General features: G+C 43.8%; 1 protein-coding gene and 1 pseudogene across 8 annotated transcripts in view; both read left to right on the top strand.

The window, feature by feature from the left end:
* The window catches only part of TFDP2 (transcription factor Dp-2), a 135,955-nt gene that overhangs the window by 39,736 nt on the left and 74,370 nt on the right, over positions 1–21,849 (top strand). The window contains exon 1 of one of the 8 annotated variants that reach the window (XM_059730986.1): positions 17,903–17,980. The exons of the other annotated variants lie outside the window; for them this stretch is intronic. The gene's annotated coding sequence lies outside the window, so the exon portion shown is untranslated. Of the gene's footprint in view, positions 1–17,902; positions 17,981–21,849 lie in introns of those variants that run through there. 8 annotated transcript variants of the gene reach the window in all.
* Positions 21,465–21,574, top strand: LOC132251993 (U5 spliceosomal RNA; annotated as a pseudogene).

Below are 21,849 nucleotides of genomic sequence, written 5' to 3'. Positions count from 1 at the left end.
ATTCCTCTACTTGTCTCCCCTGAGGAATTCAGTCTGCAAGGCATTCTCGGAGCACACCTACACTGGACTTTGCAAAATAGAGTGGCAGTTACCTTTTTCTGTGGTGGTCATATCACTACCATCACTACCCTTTTTATACAGGTGCAAAATATGGGAGAGTTGGGATCAGATCCCTCCTCTGCCTGAGGGAATCCAAACCTACATCTTCCACTTTTCAGGAGAGTATCCTAGCCACAAAGCTGCAACAGTTTTCAATGTGCTCCTTCCTTCCCATGAAAGCTGTTCTGTGTCACAGGGAATACTTAAGAGATTCACTGGGCCAGAGAAATTGAGACGGACAAATGTGACATGACTCTATAGTTTGGTGGTTAAAAATACCAGAGCTGTGCAAAGCTTCGGGTGCTGATTCGATTCAGAGGAGATTAGGCCCGATTTGGTGGCTGAATTGAATTAGAGGACCAGCAAAAAGGTCTGAATTGATTTGAAGCTCTCTAAATAGATTTGGAAAAGTTTCAGAGAGCTTCAGAGATTTGGGCAGTCCCCACCCACTGCCGGGGGAAGCTGGACCCGGACTCTGTGCCAGTAAGTAGGGGGCAGGGGAGGGGGGGCTGAAGGAAGTGAGAGGGGACCATGGGGGGAACCCCACCAGGCCCCATCCCCTGCCTGCTCCCCCAGCCTCCCTGAGCACCCCCGACCCCCGCCCACTCTCTCAGCCCCGTCAATGGATGCCCTGCCTGGCCCCAGCTTTTTTTTTTTTTTTTTCTTAAAGCCCCCACTCACCAGCTGCTGTCAGGCAGGTGGGGGTGATCCCCACTAACCCCCCACCGCCCCACGCTGTGTGGCAGGCTCTGCCACAAGCCTCCATCCCTGTTCCGCTCTCCCAGCCTGCCCCCCCCCCCCCCCCATGGTTGCCCTGCCCGGCCCCTCTCCCGGTTGTTTAAAACAGAAACAAAAAGAAACCCTTCTACCCTCACAGGCTGCTGCAGCAGCTGTCAGGGCTTGTGGCAGAGCCCCCCCATGCAGCCTGGGTCAGTGGGGGACAGAAGGGATAGCCCCCCGCCTGGCAGGAGCCAGTGAGTCATGGTTTTTGGTTTTTTTTTAAAGAGCCACGACCTGGGGCTGGGCAGGGCAGGGCAGCCATTAACAGGAATGGGAGAGTGGGCGGGGGTTGGGGGGCTTGTGGCAGAGCCTGCCATGCACCGTGGGGCAGCAAAGCGCAGCAAGGATCGCACCCCCGCCTGGCAGCAACCGGTGAGTGGGGGCTTTTTTTTTTTTTTTTTTTTTTAAAAGAGTCAGGAGCTGGGGCTGGGGGAACAGGCAGGGGATGGGGGCTTGTGACACAGCCCCTCACACAGCGCAGGGCAGTGGGGGGCAGTAGGGATCACCACCCCCACCCCTCCACTCCCCATCTGGCAGCAGCCAGTGAATGCCAGGCTTTTTTTTTTTTTTTTTTTTAAAGAGCAGGAGGCTGGGGCAGGTAGGGGATGGGGCCTGTCCGATTTGGAGATTTGGCCAATTTGGCTGTGGCTGAATCTCCGAATCAGATATGGCCGAATTGATTCAGGATAGTGATTCGAATCACTGAATTGAATCACTGTCTCCCGAATCAGCTGAATCCAAAGCAAATACTAGCTGCTTCGCACAGGCCTACCCTGTCGTAAGTGAGTGCATTAACCAAGAGGTTAAAGAGAGTCTCTCTCATTTCTTCCATCTGTGTGAGTGAATTTTTAATTATTCCAAACAAGGTTAAGCACTTCAACAGGAGGAGTTAAGAGTACCTTGTCCCTATTTTGGAATAATCTGTATCTTGGTGGTTAGGACATCTCCAGGAAGATGTGAGTTTGAATCACCTCAGACAGTGAGAGAATTAAATGTAGGTCTCCCACATCATGCGGACTGTTTTAACTCTTAGACTAGCACGCTGATTCTCAACCAGGGTACCATGGTACCCTGTGGCAAACATGATTCACAAAATAAACCCAGAAATTTTAAATAAGAGTCCTTAATATTAAAAACATTCTTCCTTGCTGTGGTCTTTCAGAGTTCTTTGCAACAGAAAAATTTGCTCTGTTATTTTTCTATAGTCAAGAAGTGAGTGAAACTAAGAGCCTGAATTTTCCAAGGGCTGCTTTGAGTTGCATGATGGGTATCTTGAGTCCTGAAAGACTGAGAACCGCTGAGCTAGTCTACAAAAGGGGAGTGCTACTGCCTAGATTTTTGGACTGGTGCAGTAGCATCTGCTATTGCACCTTGAATAGGGCCAGATTCTGTCTGTGGAAGCCAAACATATACTGGATTGGGCTCCTTGAAGGATATGGATAGGAGGACACGTAGTTTGTGAAGCTTGACAGGGGTTAGACAGGAAATAGATAGGTACTAAGTTGCTTGTCACTGCCAAGACACAAACTTCTGGGCATAAACACAATTTTAGATACTTGGGGACTTCACAAGCGAAAACTTAGATACCTAAATTTCATTTAAGTCTCGCTTTAGGCACAGAAGTCACTTTATGGATTTGGCTCATAATGCTCTTACGTTTTGAAGATTAATAGTATCATAATTAGGTTTTAAAATTGACTTCAGTCAAGATGAATAATGGCAGCCAAATCTCAATTTTACAGCTATTGTTTCAGGCTGTCTTCAGTTTGTGTTGAGCAAGTGACAAGATCAGTGAAAAGATTCTCTCTGCAACAGAAGGGGTGGATGTTTGGTCTGTTTTATTAAACGGAAATTTAAATGCTGCAGAAACTGACAGCCATTAGGAAAGAAGAAGAATGGCATTTTAATGCATTCCAAGTCTTGAATTGATTGTAAAGCAAACCAGTTTGTTAATTTTTATTTAATTTTCCCAAAATTTATGAGATGCAACATAACATGATTAGTTCTCAACAGACATTTATTAATTTCATAGGTCTCTGTGAATGTGTTCTAAAACAGGGCTGTCCAGCTTCTGATCTGGGGCTAGAAGTGGAAGACACAGGAGGGAGGGAGAATCCAGAGATCCTAGGGGAATGGCGGCTGAGCAGGAGCCCACAGGATGCAAATTAATCCCTCATGGACTGTGAGTTGGACAGCCCTGGTGTAGAAAGTTTCTGTATGTGGATTCAGCACCACCTTGAATAATTCAGGAATTTTGATACATTTTTTTGTATAAAGAGTTCGGCACTTTCTCTACTGTTTAAAATGAGGAATACAAGTATGTCATTGGCCTGGAGCAAAGACAAGTCTAAACAGATTCTGGATTGGATTGTTGAAGTGCTTAACTTTGAGGGTGATAGTCCATACAATTACTTTCTAGCTGAGACAGGAGAACACTTCTAATTTATTAATTTAATCAATCCCATTTATTTCTGTTACCTGTCTTTCTTTTGCTTCTATTTGAGCAAATACCAGGCCCTGACAAACCATACCCCTGGAAAGATGGTGGTGTTTATTTCGTATTTCTCTTCCATGTATCTAACGAACATGATTTAAAGAGAGAAATTTCAAAGGACTGCAGGTCCTAAAGATTCTTTTCAAGAATATTAAAAATATATTGATGCTAGTGTTTGATAACTATTCTTGATTTGCTTTTATGTGGACATATGGAGGATATTCTAACAAGCTTGGTGTCCCACTTGTGGTAACATGAAGCATAAGTAGTCTAGAGCTGGCATATAATTGGCTTAGAAAATATAGAGATTGTACCAGCAGGAGAACAGGTATGAAGATGACAAGGAGCCCAGTCCAGTGGCAGGGGAGGCCAAGCCATACATCCCTCAGGGAAGGAGGATTGAGGCCACTGCTACCAAGAAGTGATGGGTGGTGGTTGGTGACTCCCTCCTGTGGGGCACAGAGGCATCCATCTGCCAGCTTCATCTTTTGACTTGGAAGGTCTGCTGCCTGCCAGGAGTCTGCATCCAAGATGTCATGGAAAGGCCAGACCCATGTGGTCCTTTGAATACTGTGCCATGCTGCTTATCCATGTAGATAGTAATGATACTGCCAGGGGCGACCTTGAGCAGATTAAAAGTGACTATATGGCTCTGGGTGCAAGCATGAAGGGGACAGAGGCCCAGGTGTTTCTTGTTGAGCCTCTTAGTCAAGAGTAAAGGCCCAGCAAGAGGCAGATGCCTTCTACATGGCTGGTTAGTAGATAGTGTTGCTAGCAGGGCTTCGGCTTCTTTGAACATGGGGCAGTGTTCCAGAAAGATGGACTTCTGGGAAGAGATGGATGGGTTCCACCTGATGAAGAAAGGGAAGAGTGTCTTCATGTACAAGGTTGCTAACGCAGTGAGGAGAGTTTTAGACTAGGTTGACCATGGGATGGAGACAAAAGCCCAGAGGTAAGTAAATAGCCTGGAGTCCTGGATTAAAACTTAGTAAGGGGAAGAAATAATGGAAACCACAACATTGTTCTCAAGGAGAGGAGAGGATGGTCAATTAGACATTTGAAATGTTTAATGTGAGAAGTATGGGAAACAAACAGGAAGAATTGGAGGTCCTAATACAATTACAGAATTATGATGTAGTTGGGATGATGGAGATGTGGTGGAATGTTTTACATGAAAGGAATATGGTCATAGATGGGTATAGTTTGTTCAGGAATAATAAACAAGGGAAAAAAAGGAGGTGTTGCCCTCCCTTTAAAAGGTGATGTACATGTATTCAGGGATGTGGTACAAAGTGGAAGGTAGGCCCATTGAAAGCCTCTGGGTAAAGGTCAGAGTGGGGGAGCAATAGGGTAGATGTCATGGTGCACATCTGCTGTAGGCCTCCAAACCAAGAGGAGGAGGTGGACCAGGCCTTCCTGAAACAAGTGATAGAAGCTTCCAAATCACAGGACTTGGTTCTTATGGGCGATTTTAATTATCAGGACATCTGCTGGCAGGGAAACAGGTTGTGGAGTGTGTGGGGGATAACTTTTTGATTCAGATGGTGGCGAGGCCAACAAGGCGGGGAAGCTCTTCTCAACTTACTGCTCACAAACAGGGAGTAATTGGTTGAGAATGTGAAGGTGGAAGGTAACTTGGCTGACAGTGGGTGCATCTACATGAGATACTAATGCGCAGTGGTTATTGCGCATTTATTTAGTAGTTGTATAATCAAGTACTAAATAAATGCACAGTAATCAGAGTTACTGCTCAGTAATGCTGGCAAGCACCTTTTTAGTGATGCTACTGTGCAGTAGTTTAATAATACTATGCAGCAGCATATTAGCACTGTTGGTGCTGTGACACACTACTGTGCTGTAATATTCAGCTACCATGCAGTTAGTTTCTCATGTTGATGTGTCCTGTGATGACAAAATAATAGAGCTCAAGATCATAAGGGGAGGAAGGGAGCAGAGCACCAGAATAAAGATAGGACTTTAGAAAAGCAAGCTGTAACAAAATCAGATGTTTGGTGGTCATGATTTCTTGGGAGGCAACTCTGAGTGCAAAAGTAGTCCAGGAGAGCTGGCTGTACTTTAAGGAGGCTCTCTTGAGGCCACATGAGCAAGCTATCGCTATGCGACAGAAGAATAGGAAGTGAAACAGGAGACCAGCTTGGCTAGGTAACCATCTCTTTAAGGAGTTGAAACTCAAAAAGGAATCCTATAAAAACTGGAAACTTGGTTATAGTACTAGAAAAGAGTATAAGAGTATTGCACAGGCATGCAGAGAGAAAATTAGGAAGGCAATGCACAATTTGAGATGCAGCTGACAACGGGTATAAAGGCAATAAAAATGAATTCTACATCCATGTCAAAAGTAGGAGCAAGACTAGAAATTCCATAGGTCCCTTATAGAAAGTGGAAGGTAATCTGGTCACAGATAATGCAGGCACAGCTGAAATATGTAATGTCTTTTTTACTTTTCACAAATAGGGGCAGCTACTAGATGATGAGTGTAGTTGGCAGTAGAGTTGGGGAAGAAGACAAACAGCCTAGAGTAATGACAGAGTAGGTTAGGGATTGCTTAGAAAAGTGACATGCCTTCAGGTCAGCAGGACTAGATAGGATGCACCCCAGGGTACTCAAGGAATTGGCTGAGGTAATTTCAGAGCCATTGACTATCCTCTTTGAGAACTTGTGGCAGTTGGGTGAGGCCCTATATGATTGGAAAAAGGCAAATACAGTGCCCATCTTCAAGAAGGGGAAGAAGGAAGATCCAGAAAGCTACAGATCAGTCAGCCTAACCTCTATACCTGGAAAGATCATGGGGCAAGTCCTCAAGGAATTCATTACAAAGTGATTAGAGGAGAACAGATTGATCAGGAGTGGCCAGCATGGAGTTTGTCATGCCTGACCAATCTGATTTCCTTCTGTGATAAAGTGACAGGCTCTGTGGATGAGGGAAGAGCAATGGACCTTGTATACTTTGACTTTAGCAAGGCTTTTGACACTGTCAAATGACATTATCATTAACAAGCTAAGGAAATACAGACTGGAAGAAAGTATTTTAACATGACTACATAACTGGTTGGACCATCATACTCAGAGAGTGGTCATCAATGGCTCAATGTCTAGTTGGGAGGAGCTATCAAGTGTGGTTCCCCAGAGGTCTGTCATGGGTCTGGTATTGTTAAACATTTTCGTTAGTGATTTGGATGATGGGATTGAGTTCATGCAAATTGGCAAATGATACCAAGCTGGGTGGAATTGTGGACCCTCTATAGGGTATGGCTAGTAGACTGGAGAAATGGTCCGCAATCAATGAGGTAAAATTCAACAAGGACAAGTGCAAAGTCATGCACTTGGGATGGAATACCTGCATGTACAAATACAACTTGGGGAATGACTGGCTAGACTGCAGTACTATAGAGAAGGACCTGAGGGTTACAGTGGACCATAAACTGAATATAAGCCACCAGTGTGTTTTTGTTGCAAACAAGCCAACGGCATCCTTGGTTGTATTAGCAGGAGTGTCACTTGCAATCAAGGAAAGTGATTCTTTTGCTTTATCCAGCACTGGTGAGGCCTCACCTGGAGTACTGTGTCCAGTTTTGCATCCTAGCTTCAAGAAAAATGTGGACGGATTGGAAAGAGTCCAGGAGAGAGTAACAAAATTGATTAGAGGCCTGGGAAGCATGATTTATGAGGAAAGGTTGAAAGAGCTAGAGTTATTTAGTCTGGAGAAGAGAAGGCTGAGGCAGGATTCCATAGCAGCCTTCAAATACCTGAAGGACAATTATAGAGATGGGCTTTTCTTTGTGGTTGTAGGGGACAGGTCTAGGAGCAAAGGTCTCAAGCTGCAACAGGGGAAATTTAGACTGGAGATTAGGGGGAACTTTCTGACTGTGAGGGTGGTCAGGCATTGGAATAAGCTACCTAGAGAAACAGTGGTATCTCCATCCCTGGAAACTTTCATAAACAGGTTAGACAGACACTTGGCTGGTTTATTCGCGAGTGATCCTGCCTTGAGCAGGGGGCTGGATTAGATGACCTTTTGAAGTCCCTTCCAACCCCACTTTCCTACAAACCTATGACCAACACAACCCAGCACTTCTGTGTTTTGGGATTGGATCCTGATCTTGCATTGATGATATGTACACATAAGGCATTTCATAGATTTCAAAGATTTCATAGACATTAGGGCTGGAAAGGACCTTGTAAGATCATTGGGTCCAGCCCCCTGCCTAAGGGGCAGGAAGTCAGCTAGGGTCAAAGGATCCCAGCAAGATAAACATCCAAATGTTTCTTAAAAGAGTCCAGAGTAGGTGCTTGCACCACATCTGGCAGGGAGTCTGTTCCAGGCCTTGGGGCCTCAGACTGTAAAGAAGTTTTTCCTTATGTCCAGCCTAAAATGGTCTTGCAGGAGTTTGTGACTGTTGGACCTCGTCATCCTTTGAGGTGCTCTGGTGAACAGGCATTCCCCCAGATCCTGATGCACACCCCTTATGTACTTATAGGCTGCCACCAAGTCATCCCTGAGCCTTCACTTCTCCAGGTTGAAGAGTCCCATGGCTCTTAGCCTCTCTTCATAAGACTTGTTCTCTTGCCCACTGATCATGGATGTGACTTTCCTCTGGACTCTTTCAAGCTTCTCCATATCCTTTTTGAATTGTGGAGCCCAGAACTGGATGCAGTACTCCAGCTGTGGCCTCACCAAAGCCGAGTACAGTAGGAGGGTGACATCCTAGGACTTGTTTGAGAAGCATTGGTGGATGCAAGCTAGAGTTTTGTTCACTTTTCCAGCTGCATTATCGCATTGGTGGCGCATGTTCATCTTGTGGTCAGTCATGACCCCCAAGTCTCTTTCTATCTTGCTGCTAGTGAGTGTAGCACTACTGAGCCTAAGTGTGATGCAGGCTTCTTCCCCACCCCCTCTCCGAGGTGGAGTACCTTGCATTTCTCCATGTTGAATGCCATCAGGGATAAGCAAAATACAGCTTGTGGGCTGTTTTTGGTCCACCAATTGATACTATCTGGCCTGTGGGTAGGTGGCACAGGCAGCAACTCTAGCCTCAGCTGATGCTGCAGGAGACACTGGCTGGAAGCAGCCCCGCCTTCCTGGCTCTGTGTGGCAGACTGGGGGCAAGCTGTGCTCAGGCCCTGGCACTCCTGCTTGGGCTAGGCTGGCAGTGCTCTGTCTGCCTGCAGCTCAGAACTGGTGGGAGCTGCCACGGGCACTAGGAACATGTGGTGGGCACTCTGCACCTGTGCCTGGAGGTAGCGGAGCTTACTCAGAGCCTCCTGGCTGGTGAAGCTCTGGTTCTGGCCTCAGCCCCAGCCTCACCTCCCACTTTGCCCCATGCAGCACCTTAAGCTGGCCTAGCACCCTGCCACCTCCTGGCTGCAGCCAGTGCAACTCCCATTCTGTCTGCCCAGGTGAGGCTGCCCCCAGCACCCTGGGACTCCTTCTGGGGGAAGGGGCACCCCCAGGCTGTGTGTGGGTGCAGCCTGCATGGCTCTGAAAGGGGCTGCTGGGCTTCACCCCTTCCTGTCTACTCTTGCCCCCACAAAGCCTGGGGGAGTGCAGGCAGCTCTTGAGGGGCATGTCAGGGTGCAGGCTGAGGCAGAAGCTTCCTTGTGATTTGGAGGGTGCTTGGGTGGTGACAGAGATCTGATGGAGGTGGGGGTGTCCTCTCTTGCCTGATTGTCCTGCTGGCTAGTTTTGTTCCTTTAAGAGAGAGATTTTATTTTGAGCTGTTATGCAGTCACTTCTATATATACACACTAGTCAAAAAAAACATAAATCAGGACAAAAATATTTTTTGAAATAAAATAAATATATTTTATAGTAGATATTTGATTTTTAGCATATGATTTGGGTTTTTTTTTTATCTATAATTTGTTAAAATGGTATCTTCACCATTAATTTTACATGTTCAGTCAGCAGCTCACCAGAACTCATTAAGTGGCCCTCCATCTGAAATAATTGCCCAACCCTAACCTACAAGATAACCTGATGATATAAGTTACAGTGAACATGAATTTGTTGAGAACAGGTTATGCCACACCAACCTGATTTATTTCTAGGACAAACTCATGGGCTTTGTAAATAAGAGTGTAACACTGGATGTGATATATTTTGACTCAAGTAAGGTTATTTAAAGTGTCTTGTAATATTCTCTTAAGCAAGCTAAAGAAATACATTCTAGATAAAATAACTACATAACTGTTGAGATAATTGTGCTCAGAGAGCACAATGACCCAAGCACAAATGGAAAGGGAATATCAAGTGGGATCTCCCAGGGTTCTCCTTCAGGTCCATCACTATTCAGTATCTTGATTAACGTCTTAGAAGATGGAACTGAATGTACATTACTAAATTTGCAACGTTACACTGAACTGGATGGTGGTGTAGACATACAAGGTGCCTGTACGCATGTGGGACGCCTGCCTAATTAGAATATATAAGAATAGACTTGATTCTAGTAATTAGTAGAGGTGCACCAATATATCGGTCCGATATCGGATCGGTACGGGGGGAGGGGGGGCAGCTCCCGTCACTGCTTGAACCCTGGGAGAGCACAGGTGGGGGGGGGGGTTGTGTGCCCCCAAATCTGCATGGGGCGGGGTAGGTGGGCTGCAGCTGCAGGCTGGAGCCAGGGCTGAGTTGGACTCTGCTCAGCAGGGGCTGGGCTTGGGAAGGGGGCTACAGAGAAGGCTGCAGCCACCCCAAATTTCACTGTAGCCCTGCTCCCAGTGCTGTCACCACTGCCGCATGCCCAGTGCAGTCCCGGCTCTTCCTGGGATGTGGGTGGAGGTGGGACATTGAGCCAGGGCTGCACCGGGCATGTGGCAGTGGTCGTGCTGGGAGCAGGGCTACAGTGAAATCTGAGGTAGCTGCAGCCCCCTCCTTAGCCCCCTTCCGGAGCCCAGCCCCTGCTGAGAAGAGCCTGACGCAACCCTGGCTCCAGTTCACAGCTGCAGCCTGCCTGCCCTGCCCCACACAAATCCAGGGGTGCATGATTCCTCCCCCCCCGGGGTGCAAGAAGCTGCAGGAGCTGCTTTGACGAGCCATGGCTCCATCCTTTACTGAATGTGGGGGGCAACCTTGTGACAGAGGATGCAGAAAAAGCTGAAGTGCTCAATGCCTTTTTTGCCTCAGTCTTCATAGGCAAGGTCTGCTCTCAGACTACTGCACCAGGCAGGAGTTTGGGGAGGAGGTGAGTAGCCCTCAGTGGTGAAAGAACAGGTTAGGTACTACCTAGAAAAGCTGGACGTGTACAAGTCTATTGGCCAGATGGGATGTACCAAAGGGTGTTGAGGGAGTTGGCTGATGTGATTGTAGAGCCATTGGCCATCACCTTTGAAAACTCATGGCAATCATAAGAGGTCCCAGATGCTTGGAAAAGGGTAAACATAGTGCCCATATTTAAGAAAGGGAAGGATGAGGATCCAGGGAACTACAGCCTAGTGAGCCTCACCTCAGTCCCTGGAAAAATCATGGAGCAGATCCTCAAGAAATCCCATTTCTAAGCATTTGGAGGAAAAGAAGGGGATTAGGAACAGTCAGCATGGATTCACCAAAGGCAAGTCATGCCTGACCAACCTGATTGTCTTCTATGATGAGGTGACTGGCTCTGTGGATGCGGGGAGACCAGTGGATTAATGTACCTTGATTTTAGCAAGGCTTTTATACGGTCTCCCACAACGTTCTTGCAGGCAAGCTAAGGAAGTATGAGCTGGATGAATGGACTGTAAATTGGATAGAAAACTATCTGGAGCATTGGGCTCAGAGGGTAGTAATCAATGGCTCGATGTCTAGTTGGCAGCCGGTATCAAGTGGAGTACCCCAGAGGTCAGTCTTGGGGCTGGTTTTGTTCCATGTCTTCATCAATGACCTGGAAGATGGCATAGAGTACACCCTAAGCAGGTTTGCAGATCACACCAAGCTGGGAAGAGTAGTAGGTATACTGGAGAGTAGGGCTAAGATTCAGAGTGATCTGTACAAATTGGAGGATTGGGCCAAAAGAAATCACATAAGATTCAACAAAGACAAGTGCAAAGTCCTGCACTTAGGATGGAGCAATCCCATGCACCAGTACAGGCTGGGGGCTGACTGGCTGGGCAGGAATTCTGCAGAAAAGGACCTGGGGGTTACAGTGGACAATAAGCTGACTATGAGTCAGTAGTGTGCCCTAGTTGCCAAGAAGGCTAACGGCATACTGGGCTGCATTGGTAGGTGTGTTGCCAGTGGGTCAAAGGAAGTAATTATTCCCCTCTATTCAGCACTTGTGAGGCCACATCTGGAGTCCTGTGTTCAGTTTTGAGTCCCCACCACGAAAAGGATGTGGGCAAATTGGAGAGAGTCCAGTGGAGGGTGACAAAAATGGTGAGGGGGCTGGGGGACATGACTTATGAGGAAAGAATGGGGGAACTGGACTTATTTAGTCTACTGAAGAGGAGACTGAGAGGAGACTTAATAGCAGTCTTCAACTACCTGAAGTGGGGTTCGAAAGAGGATGTAGCTAGTCTCTTTTCAGTGGTGGCAGACAACAGAACAAGGAGCAACGATCTCAAGTTGCAGCAAGAGAAGTTTAGGTTACATATTAGGAAGAATTGTCTCACTAAGAGGGTAGTAAAACACTGGAACAGGTTACCCAGAGAGGTGGTGGAAGCTCCATTTTTGGGGTTTTTGAAAACCCAGCTAGACAAAGCTTTGGTTGGGATGATCTAGTTGGGGTTGGTTCTGCTTTGATCAGAGGGTTGGACTAGATGACTTCCTGAGGTCCCTTCTAACCGTAACTTTCTATGAATCTATAATCTATATAAGATGCTTTACTGAGGAGCTAGCTAATTAGCTCTGCGGTATAGCATCACTGTCTACGTGTGTGGCGTTATTAGGCTGCAATAAATTAACTCTACTGTAGCATAGTACTGCCAGACACAAGTACTGTCCTACAGTGGAGTGGTTTCATGTGGCAAAACCATGTGGCTGGCTGGGGCACAAGGGTGCTATAGTGCGGGGGCTGCCTGCCGGCTAGCCCCAGACTGTAGCACCCTCATGTCCCAGCTAGCCCCTCTGCAGCATGTTGGGCCAAGGCAGGAGCAGCTCTGGGCTGGCAGGGTGACCCCCTGGACACCTTGCCAGCTGGGGCTGTGCCATCCCAGCTCAGTGTGGTATGGTCCCATGTGCATGTGTAAATGCACCTGGGAGCATTAAACTCTGGTGTGAATTAATGTGTCACATTAATATCATGTGTAGATGTGTCCAGTAAATATAATGTACTATGCTTAGGAAAGAACAATCAGCTACATGAATGCAAAATGGAGAGTGATTGGTCAGGCTGCCATATTGCATGAAAGATTTTAGGAGTTATAAATAGATCATAAGCTGAACCTGAGTAGGCTTGGCAGAATTAGGTTTTTTAATATAATTTTGATGGCTAAAATCAGTGTTTATTTATAAGTATTTGTTTTGATTTTTATTGATTTACATTTTCAGAATTGTGCAAAGTTAGGAGTGTAGGGGGCAGACAATTTAGTAATGACAGTATTCTGTTTAAAAGCTTTTTAAAAAAATCACATCAAAATATAAAACATAACTATCCATAAATCAGTAAGTCATACCTGCCTTAAATAATTCTGTTCATTCATTGGGGAAGAGCTGAGTGGGCAGAAACTATAAGAGGTGGGCAGTGGCAGTCCCAGAGCTCTGTGAACCCAAGGAGAGACCGTGGCTGCCTTCAGCCTCCCCCCCGCCCCCTCTCCCATCGCTTGGCTTGGACAGGACCCTGCTGCCACTGGTAGCCTGTTACCTCCCTCCAGCCTGCTTCTGGCACCTGTGAACAAGCAGCCAGTTGCTTAATTGACAAGTAATTAAGCTTCCCATTGTTTTCTTTAATCCCTCTGCCCTCTCTCTCTCTCTCTCTCCACTGTCCAGTAACAGGGGCAAGGTTTCCCCTTTCTATAAATTTCAGTTATTACCGATGGGAATATTTTTCTGTTGATCTGTGTGTGGGGTGAGATAGATGTTTATCAATTTAACAACAACAGATTTTTCCAAGCCCAAATATGAGTCAGTGTAAAATTGTTTCCAAAAAAGATAGTAGCATGCTGGATATACTAACAGTAATGTTGTATATGAGTCATGGGAAGTGATTCTTTTAATTCTGTTCAGCACTTGTGAAGCCTTCTTGAAGTACTGTGCCCAGTTTGAAGCGCTGCATCAAGAAAGATGTGGGCAAGTTGGAAAGAACCCAGAGGAGGACAGCTAAAGTGATTACAGGTCTAGAAATTGTGATGGATGAGGAAAGGTTGGAAAAACTGGGATTGCTTAGCTTGGAGAAGAGAAGATTGAAAGGTGATTTAATAACAGTCTACAAAAAAGGGTTGCAGTAAAAATTATGGTAACCAATTATTTTCTTTGTAGGGGACAGGAGAAATAGTAATAAGCTTAAATTGCAACAGCAGACATTCAGATTAGATACTGGAAAGAACTTTCTGTGAATGTGGTTAAGCACTGGAACAGGTAATCTTGAGAGGATGATTAGAATCTATTATTGATAGCTTTTAAATAGAGGATGTCTGGGATGGTTTGATGGGGATGACCTTGCCTTGTGCAGGAGGTTGAGGATGACCTCTTGATGCCCTTTGCAAACCTATTTTTTATGATTTGAAGATTAAGTAGAGTCAGTGAATCAACAAATTCTTTCTGGTCACTATATGCCAGTTTTTCAAAAGCACTGTTTGGAGACTGTAACGGGGCCTGCTCAGGGCCGATCTCTGTGGCCCGCCCACCTGTTCTTGGGCCAACCGCCTGCGTTCTCGCCCGCCACACCTTGATGGTATAATTAATTAATAGATGTTAATTAAGCAGGAGGCTGCCCATTTTGTGCCTTGACGCCAGGGAGTGCTATCTGCAGCTCTATTCCTCCCCTACACCGCAGCCCAAGCCTTGCAGATGGCATCTATGTTCTCATGATCACCAGCCCCTTGCTCTGGGCCCCAGAATTCTACTATTGAACCCACACCTGGATTCCCCTCTTCAGGCAGACTCTTCCACCATCATACCAGGCAGCACAGCTCCCTGAGCTGATCCCCCTTCAGGTGTGATCCCCCCACTGGAACCTTCAGCTCACTAGCCCTGGCCCACCTCCAGGCCAGTCGGACCCCCAGGCCCTCGGCTCTTGGGCGTTCCTCATGGTGGGCCCCCGGCCCTTTGACCCTTCTGGTCCTGGCCCCAGCGTGGGCCAGTCAGGGGAAAATTCAGACAGAATAAGGGCCATAGACTCACACCTTTCTCCCAGGGTCCACCTTCCCTAGGCCCTCCAACAAAGGGGTAACCCACCTGGTCATGGGGGCTAGGAGTTAAGGTGCCCTGACCTGCCTTTCACCGGGGTGGTAACTGGCCTGGCATTTCCTGGGGGCTCTCGCACCACTGAGAGCCCCACCAGACCACCCACTCCTGGCAGGGTGCAGTTTTAGGTCATACCCAGGACCAGGAGCCTCCTTACCATTCCCTACAGCTTCTCCCTTACCTCCAGATGATACCAGCAGCCCTCCAGCCAGGCAGTGTTGTTTCCTGGCCTCCAGTGGCAGAACTGCCCTGTTTATATGGGCAGCCCCAGATCCAAAATGGCTGCCCTCATCAGGTACCTGCTGGCTGCTGCCTTCTGGCCCTTAAAGTGGCAGGCACAAACAGTGCCCTGCCACAGAGACCATCTAGTCCAATCCCCTAGACAAGAAGAGAAGATGGTTCCTTTCATCTAAAGATGCACATAGATCGGGGCTGGTCAACTGGCAGCCCACAGGCTGAGGGGTTAAAATGTGGCCTGAGAGCTCCTGCCCAACTGTGGCTCCCTGTATTGTTCTTGATGGGCAGCTGCCATGGTCTCCAAACTCTCCCTCCCTTCTCCATCTTCCACTTCCTGCCCTCGATTCTGGAAGTAGGATGGTGCAGCGGGAAGGGGCTGGCTTTTGGTTAGTGCATTTGTGGCAGGGTTCTGGAGTGCCCGTGGTATGTATATGGCAGGGGCGCCAGGTGCCCAAGGGAAGGAGCAGGCTGTGCATACAGCAGCAGAAGCGGGGCTGCCTGTGCAGCATCCTCAGCCAGGAAGGGAGTGCAGCTTTGCGAATGGCAGGGGGAAGCTGGGCTGCCTGTGCTGTGCAAGTGGCAGCAGGGGCAAGGACTGGGCTTCCTGTGCAGGGAGGGATGCTGGGGAGGGGGGTGTTATTTGCATGGCAAGCATCCTACACAAGCGTTTCCCAGCCGTTTCCAGCCCAAGGCACACTTACATTAATAAAATTTTTCTGCAGCACATTTGTTAGGGCATTCCTCATCCTCATACCTGTTGTTGCTCATTGCCATGGCAAAATTCCATGGCATACCTGTTCATTTCTGACCGCACACTTTTGTGCCACGGCACACTGGTTGGGAAACAGTGGCCTACACAGAGTGTGTCTCCTGAGCCTGCAGCCCATGTGGCAGCCTGACATAGATGATGAATATTCAGATGTTCCAAAACACCTAAGCAGGTAAAGTACCTAATGCATGTTGATGCAAGGTTCTTTGGGTAGATGTTATGTCTTTTGTTAGACCAACTAAAATAGTTGGAAAAAAGTTCTTTGCAAACTTTCGGGCACAAACACCCTTCTTCATGAAAGACATTAAATCAATGGGCATTAGACACCTTAACTACTTTATGCACTTTTGAAGATCTACTGGGAATCCACCTGCATCTTTAGGTACCTAAGTACCTTTTCATCTGATTAAGTATATAATTAAAACATAAGAGTTATTTAATTCACTTAAATTTGAGGCTAACTTCTTGATTTATCATTTTATTTATTTTTTAAATACTTTCAAAGCATCATATTAATTTTAGACTTTAGTTTAGGGCATCATAATTAAAATTTAATTTTAAAGAGTTTCTATTTAAAAAGAAAATCTATTTAATATAATACAGTATTTTATTTATGCAATAGCTAGTTTTTAAGTTGTGTATGTACATTTTTTTACATCACTGATTTTTATATACCCATTCCTCACTACTATCAGGAATGGATTTGCTAGCCAGAGCGAACCAGATCCAGATTTTTCTCAAACGTTCTTAAGTGGGACTTGGGTGGCATTCAGATGCCTAGCCCACAAAAAAGTAATCCAGATCAGCCATGAGCTGGTGAGTGGCCACAAAACTACGTAAGTTCCTAGTGTTATTAAACATGTCCATTTTGGTCTGAAAGATTCCCAGGTGTCTTGGCTTGAGCTTGCATTCATGTTTGGAAGTTATCCATCTTATGGTTTAGGTGTCTGTCTCTCACCCAAGCTCAGCTGAGTTCTAGGTCAGTGTTGGAAGTCTGTGTCTCCCTGATCTGTTGTTAGGCATTTGTGGAGCCCACAGATGAGGGTCTTCAGTGGCAGACACTTTGCATGAGCTGCCATTGGAAGAAATGGCAGCCACAGGTGCTTTGGGTGCTTTCACTGTGCTGCCACATTGAGAAATAGTGGCTGTGGGTGGGTCCTTGAGCCTGCCATACCACCTCTGACCCAAGCTGCGTCATTCTGGCCTGGCAATCTCAAAAGGTTGCTGTTCCCTCATTTAAACAGTCATTGGTTAAAAAAATAGAAATAACCCTGGCAGCAGTGGCAGGAGAAGCATTCAAGAGCAGAAGTTATTATGGGCATTACACCATGGTGCTCCGAATGCTGTTTTGGTGTGACGTAGGTATTTCTACTTTAGGCACCTCCATCATCATGGGATTCAGAGCACCTAATTTGCTATCCTAAGTCTAGAGTCTACACTTCGGGAAGGAGCAGTAAACCAAACACCCATGTGTTTCACGTTTCCTGTTGGTCTGCAGTAGTCACCCATTGCTCAGTGCCTACTTGCCCTGGATTGATCTTGGGAGGTGACTCCCTGTCTCTGTTGACTGTATGGGAACCCAGGTGCATAACTTGTAAATTTGCATTGTCCTCCTTGTGGATGTCTAATGTCGAGGCACTGCAACACCTATGGGGGTGCCTATGAAAATTATTTGAATCCACCCAAGGTCAGACATGCTGTGAGGAGTGTGAGGTAACTATTCCATAACAAAGAAGTGGGCATCTTAGTTCAAAATTTAAAATGGACTCAGAGCTCAGCTCAGCTTTAAAGATGTACCAAGGCTTCTTGCTCTAAAACTGTTAAAGTTTTGATGCAGCCTGGGAGCCAAAAGAACTTACCAAATAATGCAATTTAGAGGCTTCACTATTGTGATTTTTATGTGGAGATTGTATAACTGCTTGAATTAAATTAATGACATAAATGGTAGGTAGACTATAGAAGACATGACTGAGTAAAAACATTTTTTTTTAAAGCCAGGAGGAGTTGTTCTGTCTGCAAATAACAGAGTATCAGTTCTTGAAAAATGTTTTATTTTAACTTCAGTGTTTCATCTTTATTAAATAGAGTTGATGCATAACATCTGTCTAGAGCATCTTTTTGGTATTCTAGCTAAGTATTTGAAGTGGATTTGTTCTGAGTTTGATTGGTTATGTCTGGCACAGTCTCAAGTTTCCTCTGAATGGTAACAAAGACTGTAGAGTGTTGTTGGTACTGCTGTGAAAGGCATGCTTCCTTAGTCCAGGTAAGAGAGATCATTTTGTTTCTGTCTGCTCTGCAAGTATTTTGCAAAAAATACCTTGCAATTTAAACAGCTGTTGTTTAAAATTAATAAAGAACTCCTAGGGGGCTAAATTTAAGACATTCCTGAAAGTTGCAGGCAGGAAAACTACACTCTGTTGAGGGGGAGGGGTAAAGAGTTAGTTCAGTTTGTCACTTAAATACATAAACAGATACGATAGAATTTGGAAATCATTTGCTCTTCTCTGTAGCACAGTGGTAGGATGTGATGTTGGCTAATAAAAAAACACTGAATGTGGCATATTAATTGTGGATTCAGGCCATTAAATCTAGTCAAAATAGCCATACCTCCAGTTCCTTATTTTAAATTGCTAAAATGAACTTTACCCCTTGTGATTTATACATTATTAATTCCTTATTTTAGTAATGTGCAAAAGGAAAAATACTTGTGTTTTTATAGATTATTAGAAATAAGTCCAAAAGTAGATAGCTATGTGTGCATTTTACTAGGTGGTATTTTACTATCTTAATTAGTATCTGGTACTATTTTCTTGAAGTATTTGTGCTTTGAAAATGTCAGCTGTATTCTAATGAAGCCAGGGTATTGTTTGTTCATAAAGGGGCCGGTGCATTCCACTGCTTTATGGTTTATTATGAGGCACAGTGTGAGAGTGTGGGTGGCACCATTTGGTGTCTGCTTCTAGGATTGTAATTGCTATTATGCAAGGGTTTTTTGGATTGGCAAGAAAATACAGCAAATGAGTTTCTGTCTGCATCAACTCAGCATAAGCAAAGACTTTAGCAATGTATATTTTTAAAAGTTGAAGAAATGTACTAGAGATACCTAGAATACTTTTAATTCTGTTTCTCCATTGCGTACCTTGCCATGAACACTATTAACTTTTTTAATTTTGATTTTTAGGGATGATTCCTTCTAATACTTTGCTGGTTTTGTTTGTGGAATAAAAAAAAGATTGTAATCTGCTCAGAATTATTAAAATAATTAAATCCCTTTTGGGAATAAAAAATATCTGAATTTTTTTAAAAGCTCTTGATAGTCTTTGAGCTGGGAAATGCCTGATGATGATTTGATTCAGAAAAAAAGAAACAGATGTCTTTCCAGTTACAATTGTGGTTGTTTCAATCAAAGCTTGCAGTTGCAGATGGGGGTGAGTGGGTAATAAATTTAACTTAACCAACTTATTTCCACAGAAAAATTTATGAAAATTAAATTATATGTATTTGATACTCTGCTTTTAATTGTACTGTAGCAGCTTGGAAGCTTAGTCTTTATAATTAACTTATTTCTAAAATTCTTAAATTTATGGGAAGTTTGAAAATACCTGCAAAAGTTGATTTACATGTGAGCTTAATTATGTACATAAGAAATTGACTTTGTAGAAATATTTTATTATAAATTAATTATATGCCCAAATGACTTGAGAACATATCTAGATATGCTAATGCATGCCACACATACAGAAGTCTGAATTTCATTTTAAGCTCCTCTACTGAATTTTAAGGTCTATAGCAATCGACACATTTTGTCTACAAATAGGAGTCAGCAAGCTGATAGTTATCAGTTGATAGGGTGTGGAAGAGACAAGTGGTAGCATTTAATTGACTTATTTAAATATTTATGGAAGTGCCTGTTTTATTGTAATGTAAAAAAATATAACATAGCATTAAGATTCATAGCAGTAATTTAAAAGGAATTAAGAGCTGAATTAAGTATTCTTGTATTTTATTTTTTGTGATAATATTCCATTAATTTTCATAACTTTTAATATTTATTGTTAGCAAGATAAATAACTTAGTCTTCAATCCTGCAACTGATGTTTTGAAGGGAAGGCCTCTGCCTCAGTCTCCATTGAAATCTTTGGGCTTTGGATCAAAGCACTAATTTGCAACAATTTGTGGTATTGTAACAGCTTACAGTATTTAAAAAAAAATAAAGTATTCTTAATACTAAGTTGTGATCCCTGATGCAAATGCAAAGGTCGGCTCCAAAGGTCCAATTGTAGGATTGTCAGCAAATACATCAATCGACCACTTTTTAGGATTGGATTCATAGACTTTAAGCCACTGATTCTCAACTGGTGTATTATGGCACTCTGGTTGTCTTGAGATCCTTTCAAGGGTAGTTTGGGATAACAGTGTTAGCACTGTTTGGTGTGCAAACATGATTTACAAGATAAACCCAGAGATTTCAAATAGTGATTTATGGCGTTGAAAAAATTCTGTCCTGTTGTGGTGTTTCAGAGTTCTTAGCAATAAAAGGATTGCTCTATTATTTTTGTAGCCAAAAATCAAGTGGAAATTAGGAGTTGACATTTGCTGAGCAGTGTCTTGAGTCTAAAAAGGTTAAGAACCACTGATTTAAGCACTTCACGACTTGAGCTATATAACGTACAGTGCCTAGTTTGAAAATGATAACTGTGAGCTGGTGATGTCCTATTTGATCTCACAGGAAAATCATCCATGTTTGGTACAAGGTCCCTCTTCTTAAAACCAATATATTTACCATTTAATGTTTTGCCTTTCAACACATGGCATAAGCCAATATATATCTCAATGAAATAGAAAAAAAATTTACATTTTTTCTTTTGAAGATTATATATACTTTCTTTAATTTAGTTTTTGTTTAGTAAATATAGACAATAAATATTGTATTTTAAAAATATATGTGCATTATAGTAGTCATCAGCAGTGTAGGGATGTGTCTTAGTGCCCAGGGCAAAGTAGAATTAGCGACTACAAATTAATGAATGTAAACATACAGCTGTCAGCAGCAGTCACTTTTTCCCCCCCATCAGTTGCCCCTATCCCCCTCCAGTTGGACCACTGGTAATCAACTCTGCCATATATTTTACTATGTCATATTGTGACTTCTGTAGCTCATTTTAAATGTTTCAGCTTAATAGAAACCAACACATGGGGACGAATCACATAGCCTTATTGCAAAATATCCTAATATACACATCCAATATTTCATAACTTTAGGGCCTGTGTTAGATTTGCTTTTTAAGGTTCGCTGCAGCCTATAATTTTACCATTTAAGTAACTTAATTGTTGATCTAAGATGAAATCCAGTGGCCAGAAGTTTCCTAAATTATAATTATTCTTTGGATATTTGTTTCTGGGATTTAAATCTGATACCAAGTTGCCAACATATTCTTAAATTAAATGCATTTTCCCTGCTAAATGCAAAGGCTTTCTTTCTTGTTGACATGTATTCAGTGTTGCAACCCCAGCTGGGTGATGTATGCTTCCCCCATGGTTTGCTTCAGACAAGCAGTGACAAATTCTAGTCTCACAGATTTACGTTTCTAGTTTAAATTTTAACAAAACTTAAGACCTGGCAGATTTTATACAGAAAAATAGATGGAAGATCTCTAGGTGTACCTTATAAAAGATGTTATTTGCTAAGTTTAAATGGGATGCAATATATAAACTAAGCAGTTTTTATAAACTAAGTGTGGAATGATTGACTCTGGTTTCTCTTCAGATTGCATAAATCTTTTGCCTTTTACTAAAGATTTCCATGGAGGAGAACTGGTTAAATTTGTGTTATAGTAGAGTAAGTTTAAAATTATTTAATGATTATAGGAGTAAACCTTGAAGCTAAGTAGCATAAAAATGAAATATCAGGCTATCTCTATAACTACACTCTAGGAAGTGTAGCTTTTTCCTCAATTTCTTGCATAGATTAATAGGGCCTTACTTTTTAAATGTTATTTGTATTTTTCAAAATATTAAATAATAGAACTAGTGATTCTGTATGATGCCTAATTATAATGGTGATAGATACTGACAGAAAAAAAATCTTTCTGTTATGCCCCTCTTTCAAGAGAACAGTAGTATTTTTATGTA

Source organism: Alligator mississippiensis, chromosome 7, assembly GCF_030867095.1.
Source record: "Alligator mississippiensis isolate rAllMis1 chromosome 7, rAllMis1, whole genome shotgun sequence".
Lineage (NCBI taxonomy): Eukaryota > Metazoa > Chordata > Crocodylia > Alligatoridae > Alligator > Alligator mississippiensis.
The sequence above is the reverse complement of the archived record's forward strand: the minus strand, read 5'-3'. Positions and strand labels throughout refer to the sequence as shown.